The 18399-nt window shown below is 45.0% G+C and overlaps 1 pseudogene; it reads left to right on the plus strand.

Moving 5' to 3' along the window:
* The first annotated feature begins 451 nt into the window (after positions 1–451).
* LOC130490488 (vomeronasal type-2 receptor 26-like) lies at positions 452–17315 on the plus strand (annotated as a pseudogene).
* The last annotated feature ends 1084 nt before the right edge of the window (positions 17316–18399 follow it).

The following is an 18399-nucleotide window of genomic DNA, read 5'->3' on the forward strand; positions in this document are numbered from 1 at the left end:
TTCTCTTTTGCTTGGTTTCTGTCATTGCAGTGACATGGATATATTATTTCTGTCCAGAAATGAACAGCAGACTTTTGCGGCAACACCACAGAGACTATTGAACTGGGAAATGAGTTCCATTATAATTACCAAAAGGGCTGTAATTAATTCTGCTGCTCGCTAAATCCCCTGTCAAACCCATTTAGATAACAACAAGAATAATAACAAAAACTGTGAGGTACGGTATAAATATACCCACCATGTTATTCAGAACAAGGGTAAGGGACTAGGTCCAGGAAGCACCCTGTCAGGACATTGTCTGATACTTCATCTTTTTAATTTAAGCAGTCAAGACTGTTAGTCAGCTTGAAGGAAGATTGATGTCAGGCTCTTCTAATTATAAAGACCCTGATGTTAGCACTGCTGGTGCACACAGAGGAACTGGTATCTACAGGGAAGCTTTGAGCTCAGGATGTGGGTGATAGTGGTGTGGCTATTAATGCTGCAGCCTCACATTATGTGCGAGGCTCACGTTGTTCGGTGTGGGATCCGAGATCCCCAGCCTCCAGTGTTTGACTATTACCAGTCAGGAGATCACTTCGTCGGTGGCATTGCTTCTCAGTCTTACATCCTTGCAAGCTTGAGGGAATTCCATCAGCCCCCCTCTCAGGAAAAGAATGAAGAACGCATGTAAGGTTTCTTCCCCCATAATAAGTTTTGAAAAAATATTTTTAATTAACAAGTGATGCAATTAATATTCTAAGATATGCCTTTTTAGAATTATTAATAAAATGTTATTTTAAAATAGCAGTCGTCTTGCTTCTGGGCTTCCTATAGGCACCTGGTTGGCCACTGTGTGAACAGTCTGCTGAACTTGATGGGCTTTGATCTGATCCAGCATGGCTTTTATTATGTACTTGTCAATATCCATTCCTGGCTTACAGCACAGACCTGAGGGATGGGGGCAAAGCTTCATAAGAGCTAGTGTGGAGGCAAACACGCTGACATCTGGGAGCCTTGGAGTTCCACTGGCCCCTGCCACCAGCACAGCCACACTGGTAGGGATTTCCCAGAAGGGAAAGCCCACGCCGGCATCGGGGGGATATTCCTGGGATGTTCCAAGGAGGCAGAGCTGATATTAGCTTCCTAACCCCTTTTTGCCCTTTTTTACATTTAAAAAAGGCTCTATTTTTCTCCATGGTGACTGGGAAGCTTCTGAGGTGGCTGCATGGCTGTGCTGCTCCTGGCAGCCATGGATCCACTCTCCACCCCACCCCCACCCCCCAGGAATGGGCTAGCTGTGATTGCCACATACAATTTAGGAGTCTTGAACCCCCCCCCCAAAAAAAAGGCTTTTAAAAAAAGCTTTTATTCTAGAATAAATTTTCATGGACTAATAGTGGCTTCATCAGATGCATAACACAATGCAGATAAAATGTAATCATTCTATGCTACAGTAAATAATAATAGTACTAAGTGGAATACGACTGATACACTGAAAATAATTTTATGAAGAAGAAAACATGCTTTTGAAACAAAATGCCAATCTCATTCTAGTGTTGTGACGAAGAATTATCAGCATGTCTTGGCCTTGGTATTCGCTATAAAGGAGATCAATGAAAATCCCAAGATTTTGCCCAATATCACGCTGGGATTCCATATCTATGACAGCTGTGTCTATGCCAGTAGGATTTATCAAGTCACACTGCAGCTCATTTCTACATGGAGAAGATCTGTTCCTAACTACAAATGTAATATCCAGGACAATCTAATTGCAGTCATTGGGGGATGTCGCTCTGAAACCTCCTCTAAGATAGCAAATGTTTTGGGCATCTACAACATTCCACAGGTAGGATATGTTGGTGGACTATGGACATTTATTAGCTCTTCTCACTTGCATTTACTTCTCATTTATAACCTTGTAGTTTGGAGACAGACATTTTATGTAAACAAGCAGACTTGAAGTCATACAGATTTTCAACCTGGTCTGAATTTGACTGTCACTCAAAATTCAACCATTATCCATGTTAATCATCTAATGAGAGGCAGCCATGTTTGATTCTTACACCAAAGATAAAAAGGATTCTGGTGACATTGTAAAAACTTATTCTTTCATAATTTCATGGACTAGATCTACATCATCAGATGTGGGCAGTGGTCCCTCAGTTGGCATATATTCACATAAGAAAAAATGTAAAAATATAAATTGTAGGCAATTAAAAGCAAAGGATATAGTCTGTAACATTTTATATGCAATACAAAAATATATGTAAGATAGGAGAAGAAGAGTAATGACATAGATTATATCCTGGTATTCCACTATGAAAACTGAAGAGGCTTCCTTTAGTACAAGAAGACTGAAGTAGCTCTTCCTCTAGTCTAGACCAAGAGGATATTTATTGGATAAAGGTTCCTTGTGTTAGAAGAAGGGTATACAGGATCATATTTTGTAATTGGCTTACTGACTGATTGATTTTTAATGGAGAGAAGTAAACAGTAGGTCATCTACAAATCTCTCTTAGGACCAGGATCTGATGTCATAATAAATTCATTCACCTTTAGTATACCACAAATCATTTGTGATGGTTAATATTCAAGTAAAAAATGAACCTTCTCGATTGGCATAAGCAATCCAATGTCAAACGAGGTTATACATTTCAGAAAGGCCTCAGGTCTGTTTCACAGTTCCAGTGTAAGACTAAGCAAAAGGAACTGAAGATAGGCAGAGGACTTTCTCTCCATTAGGTTGGTACCATAAAGCTATTGATCTGGATATTGGCTAATGTCATAGCATGTAGTCAATAATGAGAGTATATGGCCAGAAATCCTAACATGTTGGTAGAATTTCAATCTATTGTTGTTGCATCAAGTCTAATATCACAGTATATGAAGCTGCTTCTTATGCATTACAATATTTTATATGGCCATAATCTAAAACAAAATGGATTGGTGTAAAAGGGAGAAGAAATCCTCTTTGGCCACCAAAAAGGCTATGGTGGGGATCATGGGACCTGCATGAACAAAAACCATGAGTTTTAATAAAAAGAGTAATAGGAGCAGATTTTTTTTGGGGGGGGAGCTGGCTGGATCTGTCCCCAAGCTATTGTAATTTTTACACCATTATTAGAAACCATATTTCAGATCCAGAGGGCATTAGTTGACCAGTGATATTTATTGGACTTTGATTTTGGCTTAAGCAAAAATAAATGTATGCATTAAACAGTCCTATGTGTGATATCAATGATTCACCGTACAATATTATAGAGAAATAGACAGAAAAAGGAAAGCTTGAAACAGTAAAGAATACATTGTTTGGTGTAGTAATATAACATCTACTGGCTATAATAACATTAAAAAGTGGCTAACAGAAAGTGGTCTTTGATGATGTCATCTTAAGCAGAGTTACATTTGTCTAAGCCTATTGATTTCAAGGGTACAACTCTGCTTAGGCTGGAATTGATAGTCAGCCATCCTCTTTTACACAGTGGCTAAGCAGTTGCCTGAAGCATCAGCAAACAAAGCATGAAAGCCAAGGCCTCTCTAGCATTAATATTCAGGTTTATTGCCTCTGTTAAAATTTCCATAGCATTGGTAACAACCAGTATTCTGAGATATGCACACACAAACCTTATGAGGTATGTTTTACACATGCTTTGCTAAGCCACCTTGCTTAAAAAAATCGTTCTGTCTCCTAATCTCCTTCTGAATAAACCTTTAGCTCGTGTATGGATTTGCTTCAGGGATGACTGATAAAACACATGGATTTTCCATCTATGGGATGGTCCCAAAGGAAGCCCTCCAGTACCTGGGGATAGTCCAGTTGCTTCTTCATTTCAATTGGATGTGGACGGGGTTCATTGTTGACAATAATGAAAATGCAGAAAGATTTGTGCAGAAAATGCTTTTAGTGTTTTTCCAGAGGGGGATCTGCCTTGCCTTCACACAGATATATCCCGACTTAAAGTTTGAAGGTGCTATTCTAGATATAGTCAAATGGATGGAAGAAACATATGAAAAAGTCATGAACAGCGCAGCGAACGCAATAATATTTTATGGAGAATTTGGCTCAATGATAACTTTGAGAAACTTGCTCCATGTGCCAGAAATGGAAGAAACCGTCCCAAAGCCAAAATGTAAGGTATGGATTCTGACAGCTCAAATAGGTTTTGTATTATCTGACTACCAGAGAAGTTTGGATATACAATTCATCCATGGAGCCCTGTCCTTTGCAATTCATTCCAGTGAACCGCAAGGGTTTGAAGAATTTGTTGGAAGCAGAAGCCCACTGAAAGCTAAAGAAGATGGTTTTATCAAGGACTTCTGGAGATACAACTTTGACTGTGAATTTCCCAACGAAGTTCCGGGTGAGGGGAAGGGGTATATTTGCACTGGGGCAGAGAAGTTGGAGCGCCTTCCTGGGCCTTTTTTTGAAATGAGGATGACAGGATATAGCTACAACATCTACAATGCTGTCCATGCTGCGGCCCATGCGTTACATGCCATGTATCTGTTCAAATCCAAAAGTGAATCAGTAATTTCAGGAGAGAAAAGGAACCGTCTATATCTGCAGCCCCGGCAGGTAATGGCAGGAATCCTCTGACCTGATGGTCAGTTTTGTATAATATTCGCAGTTGTGGGGGAGATACTAAAGTATCAGTGCTCTTGTAAACAGTATCAGTAATGTTTGAAGTAATATTATTTTATAATAGTAATTGGATCCGTATTTACTTCCATAATGGTCTCTAAGCTGTGGCAAGTAGGATATGAAAAGGTCTTGGGAGTGTACTGTAGCAAGAAAAGATGCCTGTATGACAGTACAACAATGAATTCCCTACCAAACATTTGTGCATTTACCTTTTGACATTCCTCAGCAATAAATGAAAAAGCGCATTTCTGCTTTCTCTTCAATTGTCCCTAAATGTCTTCATCGATATGGGACACATTATGTATAGCTTTGTAGCTACTCCTGATTCAGTTTCAACCTCTTCTGCTTCCCAAGATTCTAAGGATTGATTGTTTCTTTCATCCTTTCCCTCCACCCTTTTCAGCATAATCCAAAGTGAGCACAAACATATACTATGGTGCTAACATTTATGTCATGCAAAATTTGCGAAACCCCATAAAAAAACATTGACCTCCATACCTCTCTGGACCAATTTCTGGGTCTGAGAAATACAAATGGAGTCAGATGGTAAATCAGCTTTGAAGGTGGCATTAATAGGTTGGATCCAACCACCTTTTCTATTGATGAAAACAAAGACATTTGACTATCAAGTAAGCTATGCTGGGGATCGTGGGACTGGCACAGACAACAGACAAGTGGGGTGGGGACTATGGAGGGATATTTGTCAAGATCTAGTGAAAACACTGACTAGATCCAACCCATATTCAAGGTTTTGCGCCTCTCTAAGTCTGACATAACCCTTTAGATGTAAAATTTTATACGTATCATCTTGCAATCCCCAGTACGGCAGCATGCTGTATTAGAACCTCCCATGAGCTTCTGGTACAAGGAACCTGCCCATGAGCCTCCTGCATCAGTGAAAGACTCTTTGAGATGGAGGGGAAGTGCCACCTTTACTGGTATGGATCCCATCTTTAAACTGAAGCATTCCCTAAATATGTCATCCTTAATTCTTTTCCAGATATTTTTGGCAGGTTTTACCTTGTGACCACAATGTTACCACTTATTAATGAGGTGTAATTCTGTTAAAATTCTGTATGCCAGTATTTTTAAGTATAGACTTAATAAGGCCTGTGCTAACCTTTTTGGGAGACCGAAAAGTGAAATTATAAGCCGAACAAGAAAAACCACATACTTACATTGAAATGGCCACGCAGCTGCTGTGGTCACTCATTGGTGTGGATCCAACCATCTTCCAAAGAGCCTTTATCCAGCCTAAGGAATATTCCTCCAACTTTATTGACTTTTCCTCCAACAGAAGAACTGCTTAAGTTGGATGAAGGCTCCATAGATTGGAGGAAGGCTTCAAAACGGAACCAAACAGAAAGGTGGGGTATAAATATTTTAATGAATAAATAATTTGCTGTGGTAAGACAAGGGTAGGCTTCACCCCTTTACATTATAATCTGCATACATTAATCATCATGGAAAGTATGCCCAGCCTGTAATTGGTAACTGGTTTGCAAATATTTGTTAACAGAACCTTTAATTTTTCAGCATGTTTGTGGGCATTTGATATGAGACTTGTAAAAAATGGAAATTATTACCCAATTATCAGAGAAGATTGACTTGTTTTTAATATTAAAATTATGCTGTGTCTATGATAAATTGAATAATATACCCATCAAGGACATACATCCAGTTGGAAAGTGTATTTCCTGGTGTTGTTATTTTTCCAACAAATCTGCTGTTTTCCTTTGCAATGTAGCTCCATCCGTTTCTGAAACGTGTCTCATTTAACAACAGTGCTGGCGACAAGGTTTCCTTTGATGAGAATGGGGAATTAGAAGCAGGATTTGATGTTATCAACTGGGTCACCTTCCCAAATCAATCTTTTGTTAGAGTGAAAGTTGGCAAGATTCCTGGGCTCCTCCAGGCCAAGCACTCACCATCACTGATGAAGCCATTACATGGCACAAAGGGTGCAACCAGGTAGGACTTTAATGAATAATGCCTTTGAGAGAGATTCTCATTTGAAATGTGCATCACTGAGTAACTGAAAAGGTATCAATATCTCTGTAGGACAAGTATGAGGCTGCATTATAGAAGATACAGCAAAAATGTGTTTCTTTCATAATGTGTTTAAGAAAAGAAACAGTGGACTTAATGGTCAGGTTGTAATTATTAAGAGTAATGTAAACCCTTGTTGGAATGTATGTATGTGTGGAGGGATCTTCATTGCCAATGATACTTCAGTCACAGCTTAGTCAAACATACAGCTAACAAACTGCACTGAGATCAACTGTAGGTATCCTATATTACTCAGCAGAGGAGAAATGAATGTACCTCCCACACATGTTCCAGAGAGCATTGGGCTGGCACTGGTAACAACCCCACCAACACCCACCAATCTCAGCACAATGTGACATGACATGCCCAAGAAAGGCAAAGGTTGAAGTAAACAAGCCCATGCCAGCATAGCCATTCCCTCTATATTCCCCCCCCCCCGTCAGAATGACTTCACAGATGCAGGTTTGAGTCCCCTGCTGCAATCCTGTTCTCTTTTACGAGTCACCTACATGCCTCGGCAGGACAAATAACAGAAGTAGTCTTAAAATAGGGCAGGGGTTCTTCTCAGGGGTGCATTGTTAGGGTTGCCAACTGCCCAGTGGGGGCAGCCAAAAGCCCGCCAATCCATTGGGTTGCCTGCTGCTTCTCCGCTGGTCGGCGGGAGGAAGAGGGCCCGCGGAGGGCACTCCCCTGCAATCAGTATGAGCGTGACATGTTGATGTCACTTCCGGGTTTACCATAGACGGGCTCAGGGCTACTAACTGTTGGGAAAATTCCCTTTTATCAGAGGTTATGAATTGTATGATTATGGCTGGTGAAAGTCAATTAAGGCACACACACACAATGAATAGACAAAGTCCTTTGTCTTAGTAAAAACAAAAGTTTACTCACTAAAAGTAGGGTAGGGTATGTGTGTGTGTGTAAAGTGCTGTCAAGTCACAGCCGACTTATGACGACCCCTTATGGGGTTTTCAAGGCAAGAGACTAACAGAGGTGGTTTGCCAGTGCCTTCCTCTGCACAGCAACCCTGGACTTCCTTAGTGGTCTCCCATCCAAATACTAACCAGGGCTGACCCTGCTTAGCTTCTGAGATCTGACGAGATAAATCCTTACTACATTTCTAGTTCCCTAAACGTGCCAGAAAAAGATCTGGCAGTTTCTAAACTTAAGCACATGGCATCTTTAAAATACAGAGTTGCCCCATCCTCTCTGGTTGAGACCCAAAAAGTAACTGCGTACTGCTTTCTCTTCTAAACAAAGGAAGAAAGCAGTAATATGCAGATTCTGGTTACGTGACCACAAACATGTTTACAACTGATCCTCACTGACCAATAGCTAATTGACACATTGGAGATTACATCACCTTCTTGAACTGGTCAGCATCAATACAATCAATTTTAACCCTTGTCTGTCTGACATGTAACGAAGCTCGCTATCTATTCCTCAACACTAACAAGTTGTAGGAGTGCACGCTCTCCTTTAGCCTTCGTGTCCTTTAGTACAGTAGCTGTACAGAGTTTGAACAGAGCAGACTTTAAAATACTGTTACAGATCACCAGGGGAGAGTTGGTCCGAGCCTCTGAGGGAAAGCCAACTAAATTTCTCTTTTTAGTAGAAGTTAGAAAGCCTCAGGAGTCAAAAATGGGCAACAAAGACTCACCTTTACTGGTTATTGGCTCTTACGACAAAAAGAAACTCGACTGGAATGTACCTCAATACAAGGTAACAACAGAAATGAACAGTGAAGGAATGTTTAAAAAGAATTCAATAGAATAAAAGATCAATTTTCTTTGTTAAAACAGAGTAAAGCCATCTTCCTTTCAAGCTGTGAATCGTATTCAAACCTGATGGATGGCGGAGGATCTGTTGTTTGGCTTAAAAGCAGCCAATCAGAGCAATATATTTCAAATCAAAATGACACATTTAAGAAATTATTTTACATCTCTGTGTACCAAGTTTAGGAAACTAGCCATAGTTTATAGCATACTATGTTTTACATGAAAGGATTCCAGGAACAAAAATATTGAATTAACCCCTTTCATTGGTGGATTAGGTACAGCCCCTTTCTATGTGTAATGAAAAATGCCATCCTGGCTACAGCAAGAAAATAAAGGAAGGGGAACCATTCTGCTGCTATGATTGTATCCCGTGCCCAGAAGGCAAGATATCAGACAAAGATGGTAAGTGTCCAAGTGCACATCATGATCCAGAGATTTGCTGTAATCCAGAGGAATATCCATATTATGATCCATGCCCAACTTGAAAGCGCTGGGTGAATTCTGACATCATTTTCAACAGCTTCAGAATGATGGTAGGACTCGCTGTATCAAAAATGAAGGGAATTGAACCACCCTGACACAATTTAGTTCCCCAAGATCCCTCTGGTATTTGCAATAGAAGCAAAAGTTTACTCACAAGAGGCCAAGAAAGGGCAGGCAGCACAGACAGGGAGGACAGAAAATATCCTCTCTGTGACAAAACAAAAGCGGCTTAACAACTCCCATGACCTATCAGAACCTGTGTAGCATAGTAGTTGCGATGTCAAACCAGGATCAAGGAGCCTTGAATTCCCACTGTGACACAAAACATTATTCACTGACTTTGGGCCAGTCACATACATTCAGCCAGACCTATATCTAGGGTTGCCAGCTTTGGGTTGAGAAATACCTGGAGATTTTTGAGGTGGAGCCTGAGCAGGGTGTTGTTTAGGAAGGGGAAAGACTTCAATGGGGTATAATGCCATAGAGTCCACCTTCCAAAGTGGCTATTTTCTCCCGGTGAACTGATCTCTGTCGTCTGGAGATCAGTTGTAATCTCAGGAGTTCTCCAGCTACTACCTGGAGGTTGGCAAGCCTACCTATGTCCCAGGGTTCTTGTGAGGATAAAATGCAGGAGAATAGAACAATATAAGCCACTTTGGGCCCCTACTGGGGAGAGAGGCAATGAGGATGGAACACATCCCATCCTACACAAAACAAAATAGGTTTACAAATCTTTCTGAGTTATCACAGCTAGTGTGGTGTAGTGGTAAGAGTGTTTGACTAGGATCAAAGAGATCCAGGTCTGAATGCCCATTCTGCCATGGTAGGTAGATGGGCAGTCACAACCTCTCACCCTTACCTTCCTGTCAGGGTTGTTCTAAGGATAAAAGGTAGGGCAGAAGAACAATGCAAGCCCCTTTGGATCCCCACTGAAGAGAAAGGCGGCGTATGAGAACTGTTATAAATCTAATGTTTGCCTACAGCTTGCCAACAAAAGAGGTCTGCTCTTGCTGGGCCTTATCCGGTATTGCTGCAGCTCTTTGAGCTGGGGGCAGAACTGCTCATTCAGTATTCAAACTACTGTTAAATATTCCGAGCACAGTGAGCTATGGGGTTGGCAAGTGGATTGAGCAGGGGCAGAGCCACTAATTTACTATATTAACATCACAGGATATCATTACAGAATTATCTGTGTGAGGAGAACACCTATAGCATAACTGTGACATAAATCATAATTTTTGTTACGAAAGCACATGTTTTATCAGCCAACTGTCAGTGAGGGCATGCAATCGGACCCTGGATAGCGGGGTGACTTTTGTTTCACCTCTCCTTCCCGTGGGAAAGAGAAAGGAAGGAAGAGGCAACAGCCAAAAGCTCGAGAGATCTCCATTTCAAAGTGACTTCCTGATTGTAATCCTGCTCTGATCTTAAGGTGTGAATTCTCTCTCTTGGTGTTGGGGAACCTCTGATGTTTTGCATTTCAAAGCTTTTACTTGTAAACATTCTAGCTTGTGTACTCTATAAGAATGCCCTCCAAATGATTTTGCGCCATTGTAACATTGTGTTTCATGGATTACTGTACCCTTCCTTTCAAATAAATTCTACTTTAACTCTCTGCTAACGTCTGGAGTGAAGTTGATGATTCCTGAGAGGCAACGGAGTCTTAGAATCTGACAGTACGTTACAATCCCAACCTTTTTTGTTTTCGGGTTAGAAACAGTATTAGGATGTCTGTACCACCCTCGGTGCCGCTCAACGCGGGAGAGGAGCTTCGGCAGACTCCCGCTGATATTGAGGTTGGCCAAGGAGAAGCGACCCCGGAGCAGCAGCGCCCACCCGGGCCTACCGATGTCCCTGGGAGGCTGACGTGGACCCCCCGACTCTCGGGGGCCGGGCAGCGACAGAGAGCAGCGTCAGAACCAGGAGGCGACTTCTACCGGGGACCGCTGGCCGCTTGGTATGGAGAAGGGGAAGGGTGGAAGGACCCCACGCTCGCTCACACCCCTACTCTCACTGCAGAAGCGGCCACTCTGATACGCGGACAGAATCAGATGCTCGTTCTGCAGAATCGGGACCTGCAGACTCAGCTAGACACCTTGCAGCGGGACCTGGCAGCTGTTCTAGGGGCAGTGAGGGGGCTTGGACAGCCAGTGCAACCACCCCAAACGGATTCGCGGCCGACTACAGGGCCGCTCGTTGTTGGGGAGACTCCCACGCCCAGACGCCCTACGGCCAGAGACCTGAAGGTATCTTTCGACGGATCCAGCTCACAGTTGCCACACTTCTTACTCCAAATCTCCGGCTTCATGAAGGACCAGGGGGAGACCTTTGCCTCGGAAGAAGCTCGAGTCAGGTATGTGATCAGCTTGCTGGAGAAAGAGGCCGTGGAATGGGCAGTGACAGCGGCAGAAACTATGCCTAGGGTTTTGGCCTCCCTGGATGAGTTCTTGTCCGCTCTGCGACGCCGGTTCGAAGACCCCCACCGGGGGGAAAAGGCAAAGATTGCCATGCGTCGTTTGAAGCAGGGAACCCGCTCAGTAAGTGAGTATGCACAGGACTTTTTATCTTTGTCATGCAAGATACGGGAGTGGAGCGAGGCCACCAAGGTCCAGCATTTCCGCGAAGGGTTGCGGTGGGAAGTGCTGGATGGCTGTTTGACTTTGGGAGATCCAGAGTCGGTAGAGGGGTGGGTAAGTTTGGCGGCCCTGGTGGAGAATCGCAAGCTTATCCTCCAGTTCTCCAAGGATCGTCCTTCGAAGACGATCCCTATCCCGCCCGCGAGAGGGGACAACGCAGCAGACTCCCGGCGAGAGGGAAGACATCGAGGAGTCTACAGTCTTGACAGGGCACGTCGGTTCAGGGAGGGAGCTTGTCTTCAGTGTGGGAAGATGGGCCATTTTGCAGCAAAATGTACCAACACGCCGTCAGAAGGGACGAGCAACAGGGCGACACAAGAGCGGGAGGCGACACCACCTCGGAATCGGGAGCACAGGAGAGCGGAGGGGACGAACGGTCGCCGTGGGGCGGCGGCCCTGCAAGCTGAAACCTCATCGGATTTCCACAACCATTGTACCCGAGATAGTTTCCGAAGCCCCTCACCGGCAAAAAACGAGGACGGCCTTCTGTGAGGGAACCGGCACAGAGGGCACCCTCGGAAGAAACCAAACCGGCTCCATGTAGGGTGAGTGATCAGGGAGAGACATTGTTGATACCTGTTGTGTTACGAAACCCCCAAGGGGGGGAACCGGTGGCCGTTGTGGCTATCGTGGACTCCGGGTGCTCCCGGACCCTAATTGATCAGGCGGTGGTAGAACGCCTGAAAATTGGGACTCGAGAACTGGACCAGCCCTTACATTTCCACCAAATGGATGGGAGTGACCTGCGGGGAGGGCCGGTTCATTTGCACACTCGCAAGATGTGGCTGGGGGTGGGAAACCACTGGGAACAGATCCACTTCACGGTAGTTCCTAAGATTTCCTACCCGGTGGTTCTCGGCATCAATTGGTTGGCGGGGCATAACCCGAGCATTGACTGGGAACAAAGGCGGGTGGTGTTTGGAGCTTCCCAGTGCGAAAAACACAGCCGGGATGACTTACCCGGAGGGGGAAGCGCAGCTGCCTTGGAGGAACCCACGTTGCCCCCAGAATATAGTGATTTCGCAGATGTATTTGAGGGGACGGACTGTGACTTATTGCCTCCTCATCGCACTACGGATTGTGCCATCGAACTGATTAAGGACGTTAAACCGTCCAAGGCCCGAGTTTATTCCATGAGTCCCCAAGAGAAAGCAGTGCTGCGAGAATTTCTGGACAAGAACTTGAAGCGGGGTTTCATACGGCCGTCCAAGGCTGCATTTTCTTCTCCTTGCTTCTTTGTGAAGAAGAAAGGTACATCTGATCTCAGACTGTGTGTAGACTATAGGGGGCTTAACGCGATTACTGAAACTAATGCCTACCCCCTTCCCTTAATCCCGGACCTCCTGAGCGCGTTACAGGAGGGTTGTGTTTTCTCGAAAATTGACCTGGCGGAAGCCTACTACAGGGTCCGGATCAAGGAGGGGGATGAGGCTAAGACAGCCTTTTCTTGTTGTTATGGTTTGTTTGAATTTTTAGTCATGCCATTCGGTCTGTCGGGGGGGCCCTCGTGCTTCATGCAATTAATTAATGAGATTCTACACGATCTCCTATTTCAAGGTGTAATAGTCTTTCTCGACGACTTACTGATTTACTCCAAGGATCCCGCAGAGCACAGAGAATTGGTGCGGGAGGTGTTGCGTCGTCTAAGAGACAATCATTTGTATGCTAAGTTATCAAAATGTGCATTCAACCAGGACCAATTGTCATTTTTGGGTTATGTGATATCTCCCCAAGGGTTAAGCATGGATCCGGAGAAAGTGCAGGCAGTGTTAGAATGGGAACCTCCCAGAACTCGCAAACAGGTTCAGCAGTTTTTGGGGTTTGCGAACTTTTATAGAAGTTTTATTCAGGATTTCGCTCAAATAGCCTTGCCTATTACTGATTTGCTTAAAACCAAGGGGAAGGGGCAAGAGGCCACCTTTGCACAATACCAGGTACCTTGGACCGCCAGGTGTCAGGCGGCTTTTGAAACTCTTAAGGAGCGCTTTACCTCTGAACCCATTCTGGCGCACCCAGATTGCTCCAGGCCATTCACCTTACAGGTAGATGCCTCGGACAAGGCGATGGGAGGCGCACTCCTTCAGAGGGATGATCAAGGGAGACTTAGACCCTGCGCATATTTTTCTAAGAAGTTCTCTGGCCCTGAACTCAACTGGCCGATTGGGGAAAAGGAGGCCATGGCAATTAAACATGCCCTCACGGTTTGGCGACAGTTCCTGGAGGGAGCGGCCGAGCCCTTTGTGGTTTGTACAGATCACCGTAACCTCGAATCGATTTTGGGTCAGCGGAAGCTGTCCGCCAAACAAGTGCGTTGGTCAACCTTTTTCTCTAAGTTTCATTTTACCATCAAACACATGCCTGGGAAAGAAAACTGCTTAGCAGACGGACTGTCTCGCATGCCGCAATATGAGTGTCAGGTTGAGCGGCCGGTGGGTTCTCTTTTCACACGGGAACACCTGGGTTTGACTCCAGAGGGGAATAGTGCAGGAGTTCTGACCAGAGCACAAAGCCGCGCGGCGGCACAAGACTCGAGTTCGAGTCCTCCTCGAGAAGTGGTCGCTCCCACCTCCTCATCTCCAGCAGTCCCCGGGGAACCTTCGACCACAACCGCTGGGGAGGGGGGGGGAATTTCCCAAATAGAGCGAAGGGACCAGGCTGAAGGGCCAGTACCCACCTCCTTGCCGGGGTCGGATGCTGCCATTCCCCGCCTCTGGGCAGTTCCTGAAAGCCTCCCGGAGGTAGTCAAGACAAGGTGGGGGGAGGCTCTTCAGCGAGAGCGGGAGGAAGAATCTATCCCATCCCAGGTGACGGACAAAAACGGTCTCTGTAAGAACAAACATTACGTGCCCAGGGAACTGAGGCGAGAAGTATTGGAAATGAGCCACAGTTCAACTATAGGGGGACATTTTGGGTTTGTTAAATCCTTGCACCTAATAAGAAGACAGTTTTGGTGGCCTGGGATGCGCCAAGACATCGAGGTATTTATCAAATCCTGCCCTGTGTGCGCAACTAGTAAACGTTTGATGGGAAAACCCCCGGGATTACTAAAGCCCCTAGAAACTCCCGAGGCACCCTGGCAAGTGATTGGGATGGACTTCATAACAGACCTCCCGTCCAGTCAGGGGAAGACTGTCCTGTGGGTAATCACGGATCTTTTCTCTAAGCAAGTTCATCTCGTGCCGTGCGAAGGGATGCCATCTGCACACAAATTGGCTCGTTTATTCATACATTCCATATTTAAGCTACACGGATTTCCGAAGAAGATAATTTCGGACAGAGCCTCGGTGTTTGTGTCTAAGTTCTGGAAAGCGTTCTTAGGAATTGTAGGTGTGCAGTTGGGTGTGTCATCTGCCTATCACCCCCAGACGGATGGGCAGACCGAAAGGGTCAATGCGGTGATAGAATGTTATTTGCGTTGTTTTGTTAATTATCACCAAGACAATTGGGTTGATCTGCTGCCACTGGCAGAGTATGCCTACAATAACTCGGTACACTCTGCAACCGGGATGAGCCCATTCAAAGCAGTTTATGGGATGGATTTTGGACCATTAGGGGCTGTACCTACCCCACCAGAAGGCGATCCCCCCGAGGTGTCTAAATGGGCTCACACAGTGAGGAACACTTGGCCCTGGCTTGTAAAAAACCTGGAACAGGCTAAAGACAGGTACAAAGTACAAGCAGACAAACACAGAGCACCTCAGTGGGAATTGAGGGTCGGAGGGAAGGTGTATCTTTCCACTAAGAACCTCAGGTCTTTACGCCCGTGTAAAAAATTGGGTCAACGATTTGTGGGTCCGTTTCCTATCTCCCGAGTTATCAATGAGGTTACGGTGGAGTTGGAACTACCCAAATCCTTACAAGGGGTACACCCAGTGTTTCACGTGAGTCTGCTAAAACCCTTTCTACAAGCACCAGAATGGCACCCCGAACCCGAAGCGGCAACTCCCATCATGGTGCAGGGCGAACAGCACTTTGAAATCTCCAGGGTGCTCGATTCTCGGAGGCGCAGGGGCCGACTGGAATATCTTGTGCGTTGGAAACATTTAAATTCCAGTCACGATGAGTGGGTGTCCGCTGTTCACGTACAGGCTCCAACCCTTGTAGCGGCTTTCCATCGCCATTACCCTGACAAACCAGGAGATCTGGGGGGGGGGGCCTTTGGGGAGGCGGAGTGTCAGTGAGGGCATGCAATCGGACCCTGGATAGCGGGGTGACTTTTGTTTCACCTCTCCTTCCCGTGGGAAAGAGAAAGGAAGGAAGAGGCAACAGCCAAAAGCTCGAGAGATCTCCATTTCAAAGTGACTTCCTGATTGTAATCCTGCTCTGATCTTAAGGTGTGAATTCTCTCTCTTGGTGTTGGGGAACCTCTGATGTTTTGCATTTCAAAGCTTTTACTTGTAAACATTCTAGCTTGTGTACTCTATAAGAATGCCCTCCAAATGATTTTGCGCCATTGTAACGTTGTGTTTCATGGATTACTGTACCCTTCCTTTCAAATAAATTCTACTTTAACTCTCTGCTAACGTCTGGAGTGAAGTTGATGATTCCTGAGAGGCAACGGAGTCTTAGAATCTGACACCAACCTCCAGGTACTAGCTGGAGATCTCCTGCTATTACTATCTCTATCCAGCCAATAGAGATCAGTTCACCTGGAGAAAATGGTCGCTTTGGCAATTGGACTCTATGGCATTGAAGTCCCTCCCCTCTCTAAACTACACCCTCCTCAGGCTCCACCCCAAAAACCTCCCGCTGGTGGCAAAGAGGGACCTGGCAACCCTATTTGTCAGGGGGGTTTACAAAAGGGTTCTTTCATTTGATTGAAACTGGCTCTTTTCCATTTCAGACATGGCCGACTGCTTTCAGTGCCCAGAGGACTGTTATCCTAACTCTGACCAGAGTTTCTGTTTTCAAAAAGTTGTAAGCTTCCTCTCCTGCGAAGAAAGTTTAGGTGTCAGTTTAGCCGTTGGTGCTCTTTCATTTTCTTTCATCACAGTGCTGGTATTAGGAACATTTGTGAAGCACCACGAGACTCCCATCGTCAAAGCCAACAACCGGAGCCTCACCTACACTCTTCTCATCTCCCTCCTGCTTTGCTTCCTTTGTGCTTTGCTATTCATCGGCCCACCAGGGCATGTGATATGTCTCCTCCGACAGACCTCCTTTGGCATCATCTTCTCGATCGCTGTTTCTTCTCTGCTGGCAAAAACCATCACTGTGGTTCTGGCTTTCATGGCTACTAAGCCAGGAAGTAATCTGAGAAAGTGGGTGGGGAAAAGACTGGCCAACTCCATTGTTGTTTTCTGTTCTCTTATTCAAGTAGGCCTCTGTACAGTGTGGCTGGTAATCTCTCCCCCATTCCCAGATACTGACATGCGTTCAGTGACTGAAGAAATTATACTGGAGTGTAATGAGGCTTCACCTACCATGTTTTACTCAGTCCTGGGCTACATGGGCTTCCTGGCCATTGTTAGCTTCACTGTAGCTATTCTTGCCAGGAAATTGCCTGACAGTTTTAATGAAGCCAAATGCATCACTTTCAGCATGTTGGTCTTTTGTAGTGTTTGGCTGTGCTTTGTTCCAACCTACTTGAGCATAAAAGGGAAATACATGGTAGCTGTGGAGATCTTCTCTATCTTAGCATCCAGTGCTGGGCTACTGAGTTGCATCTTTGTCCCTAAATTATACATCATTGTGTTGAGACCTGAGCTAAACATCAAGGAACAGCTGATAAGCAGAAAAGCTTAAATATGAACACTACTTGTCGTTTCCCAGCATGGTTGGTTTACATACTATCTTAAAGGGAAATGAGAGGCAAACTAGTGGTATTTACGGTTGTGAACAAAAAAAAAATCGGTATATTTCGGGCCCGGGTTTTTTTAATAAACCTGGTATATGCTGAATACCCATACTGGTAAATATCTGCATTCAGTTTATTACTGGGTTTACTGAAAAATTCAGGCCAATTATAGTCTATGGGGATTTTTTCCGAAGCTCCTGGGGGGCATTTTTGGAGGTAGAGTCCCCAAATTTGCAGCGTGGCTGCAAAATGGCTTCCTCAGTCATCTTAAGTCATAATAGGGAAAACAAAGACAAGCGCAATGTGGACTCTTGTCTTTTTTCTCTCAACTTGGTTTTTACCTACTCTGCCCTCAGTTTCTCTCATGCTCTTTATGTTCCCTGGGCTGCTGTCTCTGAACCATTTCCTGTCAACAGCAGCTTGTACAGGTCTCCTTGAATAATGGAGCCCCCCTTTTCACATTGGCCCTACACCCTCAGCTGTTTGTATTCTTTCCTCCTTATGTTCTCTCCGCCAAAATTAAGGTGCCATGAGAAATCATGGCTATAAAGAATCTGCCAAAGGCAGCTGGGAATTGCAAGCTTATAAGGGTTGCCAAACTCCGCTTACTAGCTGGAGATCTCCTGCTATTACCACTGATCTTCAGCCAATAGAAATCAGTTCACCTGGAGAAAATGGCTGTTTTGACAATTGGACTCTATGTCATTGAAGTCCCTCCCCTCCACAAACCCTGCCCTCCTCTGGCTCTGCCCCCAAAACCTCAAACCAGTGGTGAAGAGGGACCTGGCAACCGTAAACCTTATGGTTACTCAGACTCAGTACAGGCACATCGCTCCCCCTCATCAATGTGAAGAACACATCACAATAATCTTTGCTCTGATATGGATAGAATCAGAAGGCTGCTAACACAGTGCTCTACTTTTTTCTTTCCAAAGGGTGTGGAGGCCGGGAGAAGGCATGAAACACACAAGAGAAAGGGTTTTTTTCTCTCCTACCACCTGCGGGGTGGGAATTCTGAAGCAGACTGGTATT

This window comes from Euleptes europaea, chromosome 18 (genome assembly GCF_029931775.1).
Source record: "Euleptes europaea isolate rEulEur1 chromosome 18, rEulEur1.hap1, whole genome shotgun sequence".
Taxonomy (NCBI): Eukaryota; Metazoa; Chordata; class Lepidosauria; order Squamata; family Sphaerodactylidae; genus Euleptes; species Euleptes europaea.